Genomic DNA, 13,369 nt, shown 5'->3' with positions numbered 1-13,369 from the left:
GTTATTTGTGGGTTTTTGCTTTTTTGGTACTTAAGGAACTTAAAAACACTCATAATACACGTTTCTCGTAATGTACTTTCGTTTCCCAAACATAAGGTTCTTTGCATGTATTAGTAGTTGGGAAATTGCCACCAGAGTTCCCATCCTGAAATGGCATGCCGCCCAGGTCGCAGGATGTGGACCCTGTTGGCAATTACCCGGAGTGTCGATCCATTTCAGGATGGAGACCCTGGCTGTAAATAGACTGTTGGGGGATGGGAGAGGGGAGGGGGGAGGGGGGAGGGGGTGGGGGGATGGGGATCCCACCCCCACCCCCAGGAGCGACTCTGATGGCATGCCATATTGCGAGTGTGGACCTTATCAAGTTGCAATGGGGAAACCTGACAGCAATTTTCCGTAGACTTCAGTGGCAGTCCATTTCAAGATGGAGACCCAGGTTTGGGAAAGGGGAGGGTGGTGATTCACGACGGCAACACCAAGGAGGGGGGGGGGACGGTGACGGCGACACTGACGGAGAGGTGGGGGGGGGGGCGTGCGTCCTTATCCTTCGGCGACGATGGAATGACTAAATGAATCAATGATGGTGGGTGGAAAATAATTGAGTGAAAGGAGGGGGGGGGGGTGTGGACTGGCGGCCAGACGTGGAAGTCGCCCACACACACGCGTGGTTAGGGGGCTGTGACGGCAATGCCGTGTAGGTCGCCCTTTCACGTCCCCCCACCCCCCAACCCACCCACCCAGGGGCGACTCTGACGGCAAGCCATATTGCGATGGGGATCCTGATAGCAATTTTCCATAGACCCAGGCTTGGGAAGGGGGGGATGATTCACGACGGCAAACACCAAGGGGGGAGGGAGGGGGAAGGGGGGGGAGCGGGACGGTGACGGCGACACTGACGGAGAGGTGGGGGAGGCGTGCGTCCTTATCCTTCGGCGACGATGGAATGACTAAATGAATCAATGATGGTGGGTGGAAAATAATTGAGTGAAAGGGGGGGGGTGTGGACTGGCGGCCAGACGTGGAAGTCGCCCACACACACGCGTGGTTAGGGGGGCTGTGACGGCAATGCCGTGTAGGTCGCCCTTTCCCCCTTTCATTCACGGGAATCCTGGAGGGTGGGATGACTGAGTGTTGCCATCACGCGTTCCCTCCGACATCTCAATACATCCCCTATGGTCAAGGTCGTCGCGACTGCCCCACGAGATCCCGTTACCTGTCCATCCTTTTTACCTGGAGAAAGCGTCTGTGACGGCCAGGGCGGAGCGGCAGCCTCTTCCACTTTCACCGACCACCAGCGGCATGGCTGACGTAATTTTATTTTTTATTTATTATTTTTTTTAAATACTTATGTCGGATGGCGGTCTTATTATTATCATTATTATTATTATTATTATTATTATTATTATTATTATTATTATTATTATTATTATTACTATTATTATTATTATTATAGCCGACACGTGCTCCCTCCGATATCTCAGTACATTCCCCCTATGGTCAAGGTCGTCGCGACTATCCACGCTGTAAGCTATAATCTCCAGTCTGTCGACGTATATATGTCATGAAAAAGTAAAGTTTAAAGTCAGTCTGTTAGTTGACAGGGTTTAAAAACATGTCGTTGAGAGATAGTGACGATATATACGTATACCTATCTTCTCTTGCAGGTGGTAGGTCATTTCCCAAAAACACAACAACAGAATTTGAAAACAGAATCTTACCCATTCATTTAGACACCGGCAGGGATTATGAAGTCGGCCTGTGTAATATTTTATTCCCTAAATATTTCTACTGCATTACGGAAGGGGATCCAAATTCCAGTATATCGTTCTATGGTCGGGTTAAGCAGTCAGACTTTGATATGTATGAATATAATATGTATACCTATCTACCGGAAAGGAATATCATCTCCAATTTTACCGATAAGAACATACCAGCCATAACTAAGGCGATTAATGGACAGATAGTGAGAAAACTTCAAGCAATCTTGAATGACTCCTTTAAGATCTATTTCCCTTACTCGGATATCATTTATTATGACCACGACTTGGAGCGGGTCGTTGTGAATAACGCGATTGTCCCTCCTAATGACGATCGTATTTACAGTGATATAAGTATAAAATTTGCATCGCATATAGCTCGCATTCTGGGTTTCAATCCAAATTTTCGCTACACTGTCTACTTTCAAAGATCTGGCGACGTCATTTCATCTTCCAGCGCGAGCAAAGCTTCCTCCTCATTACCCATAAAATTATTCGCTCAATACGTACCGCGAGCTGATGCAGGGACGGATTATATGTACGTTTATACCGACATCATTTCCCCCTCGCGATTTGGCAACCAACTAGTTAATATATTAGACGTCATACCACTCCCCGGCGACAGCACCAGTAAAGGTGCGAATTCAATTACGTATAAACCACTTTCTGTATCAACTATAGAGATTGTGGCCATCAAAATTGCTAATCAAAGAGGCAAACCTATTCAGTTTGAAGATGGGGAAAACAGTGTTACTTGCGTGTTACATATAAGACCACGTTAACTTTGCGTCTCGGACGTAAAGTTTTGAAGAGAATCGATCAAGGTGGGATAATGGGTGGAGTGGAGGATAATGAAACAGGCAGGTGTTGCCTACTTCCGAGACAAGTCACGCACCTCGCGACCATCTGCGCGGGAAGCTTCAGTGTTTCCCCGCGCGGCATGGCGGCCGGGACGAAAGTGTTGACAATGTTATAGAAAAAAAAGAAAAGATAAATGGGTGTTCACTGTGGAACAGCAGAGGCGCGGCTTTTATGTGAAGTGTGTGGGAGATGGCGCACTAATCCATCCTACCCCTCATGTGTGGAAGACCAGTGTGATTTATGCGAGCGGTGTGGACTTCTGTTTCCACATCCACCACCAGAACACACCTGCGAAGTTGCAATCCTGCTTCTTCTGGTAAGCATTATTACTTATTTTGGCGGGAATGTATAATAATAAAGATGAAATGACTGTCAATCTCTACAAGTTTGAACTCTGAGCACATCTTCCTGTACAGGCTCACACTCGATTGAGGTTTGACAGAACGGCGGCGTAGAAGGCGCACGTCGGCGGGCGTCACAAGGCGGCATTCCACGCGGAGGCGGAGGAAGAGGTGAGAAAAAAAAAATACTACAAATAATAAACCAATAAATACGGTGCCGCCGCCACTACTAATATTTTTTTTTTTAAGACTCGCCACGGCCGGGACCGAGTGGATTATCGGGGAAGGTATTCAATTCTTCCGAGACTTCAATTCTTTCACTACCTACACAAGGTAAATATCAATTCAATAATAATAATAATAATAATAATAATAATAATAATAATAATAAACTGTCGCTGCTACTTCTATTTTTTTCTCTCCAGACACGCCACAAGCGGAGTCGGACCACGATGAGCGCAGCATGGCAGGAGAGTCGGCGGATCCAGACCTTGACGAGCGCGGGATGCCGGAAGAGCCGCGGTTAATTGACTCGAGGGAATATTTTATGAGGAGCTTCACCAGACATCAATATGACATACCTGATCATGTAAGCAGAGATCCACTCGGTCTACTTACCGAATACAGGGAGTTCTTTATACGGGAAATTAGATCATATTTCACGTCGCACGGCTCGCCATTTCCCCCTACCCTGAAAATATTTTCACACATTTCTCTGTTACTAGTGAAATTCTCTACCTTAGGCGAGGATGAACATCGAGTCATTCATATTGCTTTTAGAGTACGACTGATCACCTATCAAGATGTGCCTGACCTTGTTCATTTATGGATCCATCAGCTGAACAGTCGGCTGGAAAGCCTTACCAGCGAGACTGAAGGATCTGGTTTTATCATTTCAAGAGTAAAGAATTTTTTCATCAACTATTGCTTACACGTCGCATGTAGTGGCATAGGAGATTATGTTGCTTATCCTAGAGGCGTGCGAGGAGGGAATGAAATTTTCAATCCTGATGGCCGACATTCATCCTGTGTTATTCAGTGTTTGGCGGCTTTCAGACTTCATGCTCGAGGTGTACCTTGGAAAAGAATTCCAAAAATATTACGGAGACGGCATTGCGGAGAGAAATACGTCACGCGCGGAAAAGTAGACAGTCCAGTGACTTGGGAGAACTTGAGTCAATTAGAAAGATTAAATTGTCTGTCTCTGGACGTTTATACACTGACAAAAAGCGGTGAGATATACTATTTAACATTATCAAGAAAAGGCTCGCGGAAGTATAAAACTGTAGTCTCACTCCTTTTACTAGGCGGAAGACATATGACGCTCATTAAAGACGTGGAGAAGCTGCACCGGAAATTGACGAGAAGCTGTCCCACCCCAGAGGGTCATCAGTTTTGCAAAATATGTTTCAGCTCAGTTCCCAAGTCTGTCAGTTTGAGCGATCACGAGTGTCACTGCGACTTCACTCAAACTCTTCTCTTTCCAGGTGACGGTGAAAAAGTAAAATTTAAAAATTTTGCCTACACCTATCAGCCTGCATACTTAGCATTTTTTGATTTTGAAACTATGATAAAACCTAAGGAGAATAGGAGTGTGATAGCTGAACATGACCCAATTGGTTACTCGTATCTCATCATCAATAGGCATGGAGATGTCGTGGAAAAGAGAAGTTATTTCGGTGAAGATCCCGTGAATAATTTCATTGATAGCCTATCCAATGCTTGGGGAATCATCAAGGAAAGTGTAGTTAGCTATCCAATTAGCATGTCTGCGGAGGATGAAGACCACTTCAAACGTCAGCGTCACTGCGAGCTCTGCCATCAACCCTTTAATGTGAAAACCCCACCTCATAAACATCACGACCACTCATTACCACAAAATAATTACAAGGGGGCATTGTGCGCGCGATGCAACCTCCAGTGTCGTGACATGAGGAAATATCTCATCACTCTGGCACATAATATGAGCTTTGACGTCTCCTTAATCATAAAAGACCTTCACTTGCCAGAGTCGCACGTGGACATCCTTGCCAAGTCAGAATCGCATTTATTGAAAGTAAGGATTAAGGAATTGCAGTTTCAGGACACGCTTTCCATTATGAATGCCGGCCTCGGTCATCTCGCTCAGAGTCACGTGCAGGCGGGCTATAGCACGCGTTACGCCCAGGAAATGGTGAATTACCTCCCCGAGGATGTAAGGCGTGTAATTTGCACTCAAAAACAGTTTCTTTGTTATGAGTACATCACCGACCTTGGCCGCTTAGAAGATCGACAATTGCCACCTCGCGAGGCATTTTATGACACGCTCAAGGGGAAGGCTCTGTCACCTGGAGAATATGAACACGCTCAAAGCGTGTGGAGTATGACATCCTGCCACACTTTAGGCGATTACATAAGACTGTATTGTGAGATTGATGTGGGATTATTAGCCGACACATATCTCAAATATAGATCATACCTGCATGAACGTTACCTGCATTACGTGTCACTATCTTCTTATGCTTATGACGCTTTTTTAAAGTCGACAGGCGTTCAACTTGATCCACCTTACGACCCTAACATGTATCACCTGATCCAAAGAAATGTACGAGGAAGCTTTGTAACTTGCGTCAGGCCACACCTGCAGTCAAACCACGAACCCGACGGTGGACCCGGCACCTATGTGTTTTATCTGGACTATAATTCATTATATGCAAGCGTTATGTGTTCCCCCCTTCCTATGGGCGACATCAAAAAACTTTCTCAGTCAGAGATGGATGATTTTTTTGAAGTTGGCATCCAGAATCATGCGACAGATGGTGACGTCGGTTACTGGCTGCATTTAGACTACTGTGACGTTTCCCCCGACGTGGCTCGGATCACGGACGAGTTCCCTCTGTGCCTCGCACACATGACTATTACAGAAGATGACATCTCACCGTACAGTAAAAGACTGTTAGAAGCTGAGGGTCGTAAGCTGGGGAGGAAAAATCGTAAACTCGTGGCCAGTCATAAGGGACTGAAAGATCATCTCATCAGTCTGGAATTGCTGCAACTTTTACTCTCACTTGGACTGGAAATACAATGTGTTCATGCTATATATAGCTTCAGACAGGCTCCATACCTGAAACCTTTCATAGAAAGGAACGTCGCTCAGCGTAAAAATGAGACGTGCGCCATTAAAAATCGCATTTGCAAACTGATGTCAAACGCAGTTTATGGTAGATCCATGTTATCTGAAGTGAAGTATGGCCTCCAACAGAAATTAGTGACAAAAAGAAAGTCTTTCCTGAAGTATGCAAGAAATCCATCCTTTAAAAGGGTCCACCAATTAGGCGAGGACCGAGTCATATGTGTCAACAGTAAGAATACGATTAAAATCAGGCAGCCAAATTACTTGGGATACCATATTTTAGAAGTGGCAAAGAAGTACATGTACAACTTTTGGTATCGTGTCATCAAAGCTAATTATGGGGAGAGAGCTAAATTAGCTTATGAAGATACTGACAGTTTCATTTTCAGTCTGCACATACCTACAAACTTAAATGATGAACTGAAACATGGACCCATGGCAAATTTTCTCGACACCAGTAACTTTGCTTCAGATCACCCGTGTTTTAATGGGGAGCGGAGGGGTCAACTAGGCTTGCTGAAATCTGAAACCGGATCCACGCTCATCAAAGAGGCGATTATATTAAAGCCAAAGATGTATTCGCTGCTGTTGGAAGATGACAAGCAAGTATCTCGAGGTAAAGGCATTCCAACTCACCTTCAGCAAAATATATTGCATCAGCAGTATAGGGAAACACTTAATAATGTCGCATGTGGGATGGTAGATTGCTATAATATCAGGAATGTGAAAGGACAAATTTGTACCACTCGTATGCGAAAGCGTACGTTGTCACATTTTGACGACAAGCGCTTTCACGTCGATGGCTATACCTCAAGGGCGTATTATCACCCCGACAATGATCCGCGGGAAAGAGATGTGGAGAATGAGATGGAAGAGGAGGTGGCGGTGGATGTGGGGGAGGTGGAGGTGGATGAGGAAGAGGAGGAGGAGGAGGAGGAGGAAGAGGAAGAGGGGGATGGGGAGGGGGAGGATGGGATAATGAGTGGTCTGTGGCGTGATCGGGAGAGACTTTCCACGACATTATTCACATCGTGATTAAGGGGTAGAGAAAGAGGGGACGCAGCTGCTAGCAGCCGCCCTTCATGTAATGTAAAAAAAAAACATTTGCACTGACCACGTAGGCTAAGGAAGAGGGGGAGGTGAAGGATGGGTTAATGAGTGGGCTGTGACGTGATCGGGAGTGGCATTCCATGACATTATTCACGTCATAATTAAGGGTTGAGAGAGACCACGGCCGCTAGCAGCTGCCATTCATGTAATGTAAGAACATTTGTTTTGAATGTGGGGTTAAGGAGAGGAATGAAAGGGGATTTGTTCATGTGCTGTAAGAACATTTGTACTGTCCACGTGGGATAAGGAGGATGAGGAGGAGGAGGCGGAAGAAGAGGAGGTAATGTAAGAACATTTGTACTTTGGTAGGTTAAGGAGAGGGAGGAGGAGGTTGAGGAAGAGGTGTGGGTCGGGGGAGATCCACGTCATAATTAGAAGGCAGGGATGAGGATGCAGCTGGGAGTTTAGTTATGCTGTTACCTACATGACCATGTAAATAAAGGTTAAGCAATAAATACTGTAAACATATCGTAGCGTCTTTTAGTAACCCTCTGAACTTAACATGGACAAGATATTTAGCGAAGAGATGCTGAATCTCTTCAGATATCCTGCACGCATAATTATTGCAGGTTATACAAATTCCGGCAAAACACACCTCTGCAATAAAATTATAGAGAAATATCAGCATGGATTTAACAGAATTATCATTTGTGGCGTCTCATCGCATTCGCTGCAGCAGAATTCCCCTTTTCAAGATAAGGTCGAAGTGCATGAGAAAATTATTGATCCCGTGATGGATGATGGCAGTCCATACGCCGACCCGCAAACGCACACACTCCTGATATTAGATGACAATTTCCTCACGGCTGGCAATTCTCAAACGATAGCAGAGGCTTTCACCAAAGGGAGACATAAAAATTTGTCAGTTATAATGATAGCACAGAATGTCTTTTTCCCCGGAAAGTATGCTAGAACAATAACTTTAAATGCCTCACATTACATTCTTATGAAAAACAGAGATATATATCAAATTGAATGTCTGGGCAGGCAATTTTATGGAAGGGAGCGCGCAAACACTTTGTGGAAATTTATAAAAATGTCGTGCTTAGACGAGATCACGGTTATTTGTTGTGTGATTTATCCCCGAACGCACCCGAAGAAATTCAACTGCGCACGAATATTGTGGATGAGCCACCCTGTGAGAAAGTCTATCTGCTATGAACGCCGTTTTGGACGAGCTTTACCGGGATATGACGAATCCTGCGGCTTTAGGAGGTGTGCAAGCACTCTACAGAGAGGGGAAGAAAAGGGATAAGAATCTAACACTCCGCGATGTGAGGGCATTTCTGCAGGGCAACCGCACTTATACGCTTCACAAGCCGACGCTGAAACGTTTTCCGCGACGAAAAATTCTCGCTCCTAAACCGTCCGTCATTTTAACTTGCGATTTGGCTGATTTTGCGAGGCTGCACAGACACAATGGCGGCGTCCGATACGTCATGTTTTGCCTGGACGTCTTCAGGAGGTACTTGAAAGTGGCAACGCTGACAAGTAAATACGGACGCAGTAGCCTGCAAGCGCTGAAAAAAGTTCTAGAGTCGGGGAGTTTTACAGGCGTGTCGCGTCTTTTTACCGATCAGGGATCCGAATTTTATAATCAAGCAGTGAAAAAATATCTAACTTTGAAAGGTATTACCTTGTATTCCAATTACTCGCGTGAAACAAAGGCGAGTTTGGCAGAAAGGGTCATCCGAACCATAAAGACAAAAATATATAAATATCTCACGCAGAACAATACACTGACGTATATTAACGTCTTGCCCACCCTAATAAACACGTACAATCACACCCCACACCGCGGTTTGGGCGGCAACCAAACGCCGGCTCAGGTTCACCGCCTCCGCGAGCTGTCACAAGTCAGGAAGCAATTTAAACGAATGTATTTAAATCGGCCAAGAGGAAAGAAAGTTGTCAGTCATAAATTTGACGTGGGAGACATTGTACGCTTGCAACGTGCTTCCCGAACGCAATTTAAATTCAATAAGGGTTATACCGTCAACAATACCGAGGAGCTTTTTAAGATAAGTCGTGTGGATTACTCACATAAAATCCCTATTTATTTCATAAGGGATTTGGCGAGGGAGGACGTGACCGGCGCTTTCTACAGGGAAGAATTAATCAAGTCCTCTCTTCCTTCACATTACCAGGTCGATATATTACGATCGAAGGTCGAGCGAGGTAAGAGAAAGTACTTCGTCCACTGGCGTGGATATCCAGATAAATTTGACAGCTGGATAGATGCGGACGACTTAGTATAAGATATGGATGAGGAAAAACCATTGATATTGAAGTACAAGGATTTGGTTTTCCTCCTCTCGCACGTCACCCCTAAATTGCGGAAGCAGGTCTTGCAAAGTTTGAATAAGCGCGAAGTCAATTGCATCTCGGAAATATTCGCCAACTTTTTGAAGAAACGCCTGACGGACGACGATACCATCATTAACCGCCTGAAAAAATTCAAGAGTGATATTCGCACTGTAGCCTTGAAGAAGACGCCCGTGTACAAGAAGAAGGCCATTCTAATCTCCAAACGAGGTGGCAGCATATTGGCCGCGTTACTCCCGATAGCCGTGTCGGCAATAACAAGTTTACTACAGAGATGAAAGAATATTGTTTAGTTCCCGTCTCAGTTGCCGAGAGGTGTAAGTTTAAACCGACCGACAGCGCAACTCAGCACCGATTCACGTCAAAACAAGTCAAGAAAAAAAAAAAAATTTCACTTCCGCTGCCGGCCGCCGCCCTCCCCGACACAACCACCGCGACACCACCACCACGCGCGCCCGTCAATCCGCCCTTGGATTATTTGATTCGAGTTGCCGTTCCTCCTTCCTTTAGAGAATATGGTTTATCTCTCTTGAAATTATTGGAGGGTAAACCTGGGATTTCATGGGATGAGCGCGGTAACTTACTTCCACCATTTTCTGGCATAAGCGTGTTTGATCTCATACGAGTACTCGGTCACGAAAAGGGGGTCGCGAAAAGACTTTCACCCGATAAGCGTCCATTATTATCACTGCTACTTCGCATGGCGCAACTCCCCGCGGATGCCATCAGAAATACGACTCAACGAAGTAAACTGATAGGTGGCGGGGTCGGCGACATCTGGGAAGCATATTAAATGAGAAAGCTCCCCATCTTACTCTGTAAACGAGTAAGTACATCAATAATACATGAGAGCACGTGTTAGGCGCGTCAGGGGTGCAGGCCCACGGATGGATAATTGATGAGGGTTATGGTCAAAAAAAGGTTCACCCCCCCCCCCATTACCCACATCCCCTAATAAATAATACGTTCCCCGCCCTCCAGCCCTTCCCACCAACAAAGGAAAAAAAAAATAACACCTGCGTCAATTTGAATGAATAAATTCTACTACGCAGGAGGTGTAATATCGACCAATACGTGCGAATAAAGGTCCGCGATGTCACATTTCCCCCTCACTCCCCTCACAGAGGGTTCAACGTGTGGATCAGCCCTCCAATTATTCGTCAAGATGAAGGTGGTCGAGGGCAAGCTGACCGATGGCATCTTCCGCGACCGCCGCTGTTATATCATTTACTCAGTAAATGCTGTCTCCACCGAACCGAGTGGGATTGCGCGGGATCTCAAAACGATTTACCCATACGAGAATACACATGCAGCTAGAAAGAGACTCTACTCGCTTCATCGGGCCACGGCAGACACGAGAGATGACCCAGGACGTATCATTATCCACGCGCCTCCCACAGGAAGCGTAAATCTCCCTCACCTGGTGGCCTGCGTGACTCAGTATGGTTGGGGCGAGGCCGTCGAGGGTAACGAGAAGGCGCGACAGGCAATCGCAACGTCGAAGGATTTGCCTTACATGGAAGGACTCAAGATGGATACAAGCGTGAATCGACGCCAACACTTCCTGCTAGCCATGGCGAACGCTGAAGTAGAGCAAATTATTATCCCGGAAGGACTGGGATGTAGAGGTCGCTGCCAGGATGAGTGGAGGAATAATTACCTGCCTATGGTGGAAGGGCTGGCGCAGCGACTTCAACCTTTTGGAGTTGAAACTATTCTGGTGAGGAAGTCTGAATAACTATATCATGTAAATTTTAAAATAAAGTTGATGTGTGTTTGACGAATCGAGTATGAATGTATTCCTTAATTGGGGTGGCAGTTATTATTTATTTTGGTCATGGCGGGAGCGGAGCATTATCTGTATTTGACGAGTCTGGACAACGCCAAAGACTGCGTATAAATCGCTCAGTAAACTATTATCGATTCGATTGCGAGTCAACTCGCGGATCAAGTTAGCCGAGTCATTCACTTTGGGAGGGTAAATCGATTACACTCTTGCTGCATATCAGACAGAAATAAATAGTCGGTGATTATGCTCGACGTCTTATTCATGACGTGACATCCATCATGACGAGAGCGTTCGCACCTCCCACTCGAGCGGAATACGACTTGCTTTTTACGCAAAGCAAAGGTGGAGGTTTAGACGACATCCGGGTTTATTCCACCCCATTATTCCACCCCATTCAAGAAGAGGTGGTGGCCTATTTTCCGTTTTGAGTGGCACCCGAAGCGCTCCAAATGGGAAAAGGTTTATTAACAGATGTTTTAGAGGGGAAGCGACTTCGCGAATCATTAAGAAATAGAGGTGTTGCAGCCGTGAAGGGCGTGGGGGAAAGGATAGTTCGAGGCGGACGAGTAATGAAAAAGAGGAAAGTTGGAGTCGGAAAAAAAAAAAAAAAGAGAAAACCACCAACCAGGCAACTGAAAAGAAAGACTTGCTATAAAGCAGATATCTTCAATATTTAGCTTAGTCGCGAAGATGACTCATTACGGACCGGATGTGCAGGGTGGAGCGACCTCCACCCCCCCGAGCAATTATCTGACGGCCGTGAGTGAGAACTTTCCGCGGGTGAATCGCCTGCATACCATCGAATCGTCAGTCGCTGCGAGGGGAAAGTTGGACGTTTTACCCGTTAATTTAGACGCAAATGCTAATAATCATGCGGGGATTAACGATCCTTACATTGAATTTAGACTGCCTGGTATTCCAAGACAATTTTTGGATCTATCAACGCTGTCTCTAGAATTGCGGGTTAGCGCGACGAAGGCAGACGGTGCGCCACTAGACGATGACGATCACATCGTTTTTAGTAATGGTTTGAATAATACGATGTTTAAGTCATGCGCTTGCTATTTTAACGAACAGCTTGTGGAGTCATCCTCTTTGTTCAACTATCACGCCTTCATTAAAATGATTACAACAATCCCTCAGGATAAAATTGACTCTATCGGTCGCGTCGCCTTCTACCACCGCGATTATGATGGATCAAAAGGCATAATCAATAAATTTGATGAAGACTATTTCACGGGAGGGAATAAAGACGAGAAGCAAATGATGAAAGATTGTAAAACGCACGGCATTTCGATGACTGCGCCTTTGTTTTCGGATATATCAAGTCTGGACTCTGCTTGACTCTGTTGATGTGAGAATTCGATTAGAATTGGCTAACAAAACATGGATTCTTAATTCACACCAAGATGCCAGCAGTTTCAAATTTAAGCTCGAGATGGCTAAGTTATGGGTTGACCGCGTCACGCCACATCCGCCCGCCTTAGAATCGTTAAATACCTCCTTGACTCGAAATCCAATGCAATACACTTTTAATAGAACGCTCAATAAAACGTATGTGTTAGCCGCCAATCAAACGTCTTTGATTGCCGAATTACCTTTTGCGCAAATCATACCTCAAAATTTGACCATGGCAATAGTTGATATGGACAGCTTACAAGGCGTAATTGATAAGAATGGTTTATATTTTCAGCACGCCGATCTGTCACATGTACATATCACCGTGAACGGGGCGACCATTTATAACGTTCGCAGCTCTTTCCCGCATCACGCGTCAAAATTGTTTTACACGACCCTTGAGTCACTAGGATTGGACACACGTAATTCCCTAACATTTGATGCATTTAATAAAGGTCGGACAGTATGTTTCTTTAACTTTGTGACGGAGGACGTGCACAATGCCATCCCTCCGGATAAATCAGGAAATCTAAGAATTAATCTGTCTTTTGCTAAGGAACGTAATCACAACCGCGTCATAATGTTTTTCGCCGACACTACTGGCATCATAGAAATTGATCATTATCGTCAAGTTCGCTGCATTGTCCGCGCATAAGCCGTCATGAATGCACGTGAA

The 13,369-nt window shown here is 45.4% G+C and overlaps 1 pseudogene; it reads right to left on the bottom strand.

Annotated features, from left to right (window-relative positions):
* LOC135100130 (NADH-ubiquinone oxidoreductase chain 1-like) overlaps nucleotides 1–13,369 on the bottom strand; it is a 32,656-nt pseudogene that overhangs the window by 18,531 nt on the left and 756 nt on the right.

This window comes from Scylla paramamosain, chromosome 4 (assembly GCF_035594125.1).
Source record: "Scylla paramamosain isolate STU-SP2022 chromosome 4, ASM3559412v1, whole genome shotgun sequence".
NCBI lineage: Eukaryota > Metazoa > Arthropoda > Malacostraca > Decapoda > Portunidae > Scylla > Scylla paramamosain.
The sequence above is the reverse complement of the archived record's forward strand: the minus strand, read 5'-3'. Positions and strand labels throughout refer to the sequence as shown.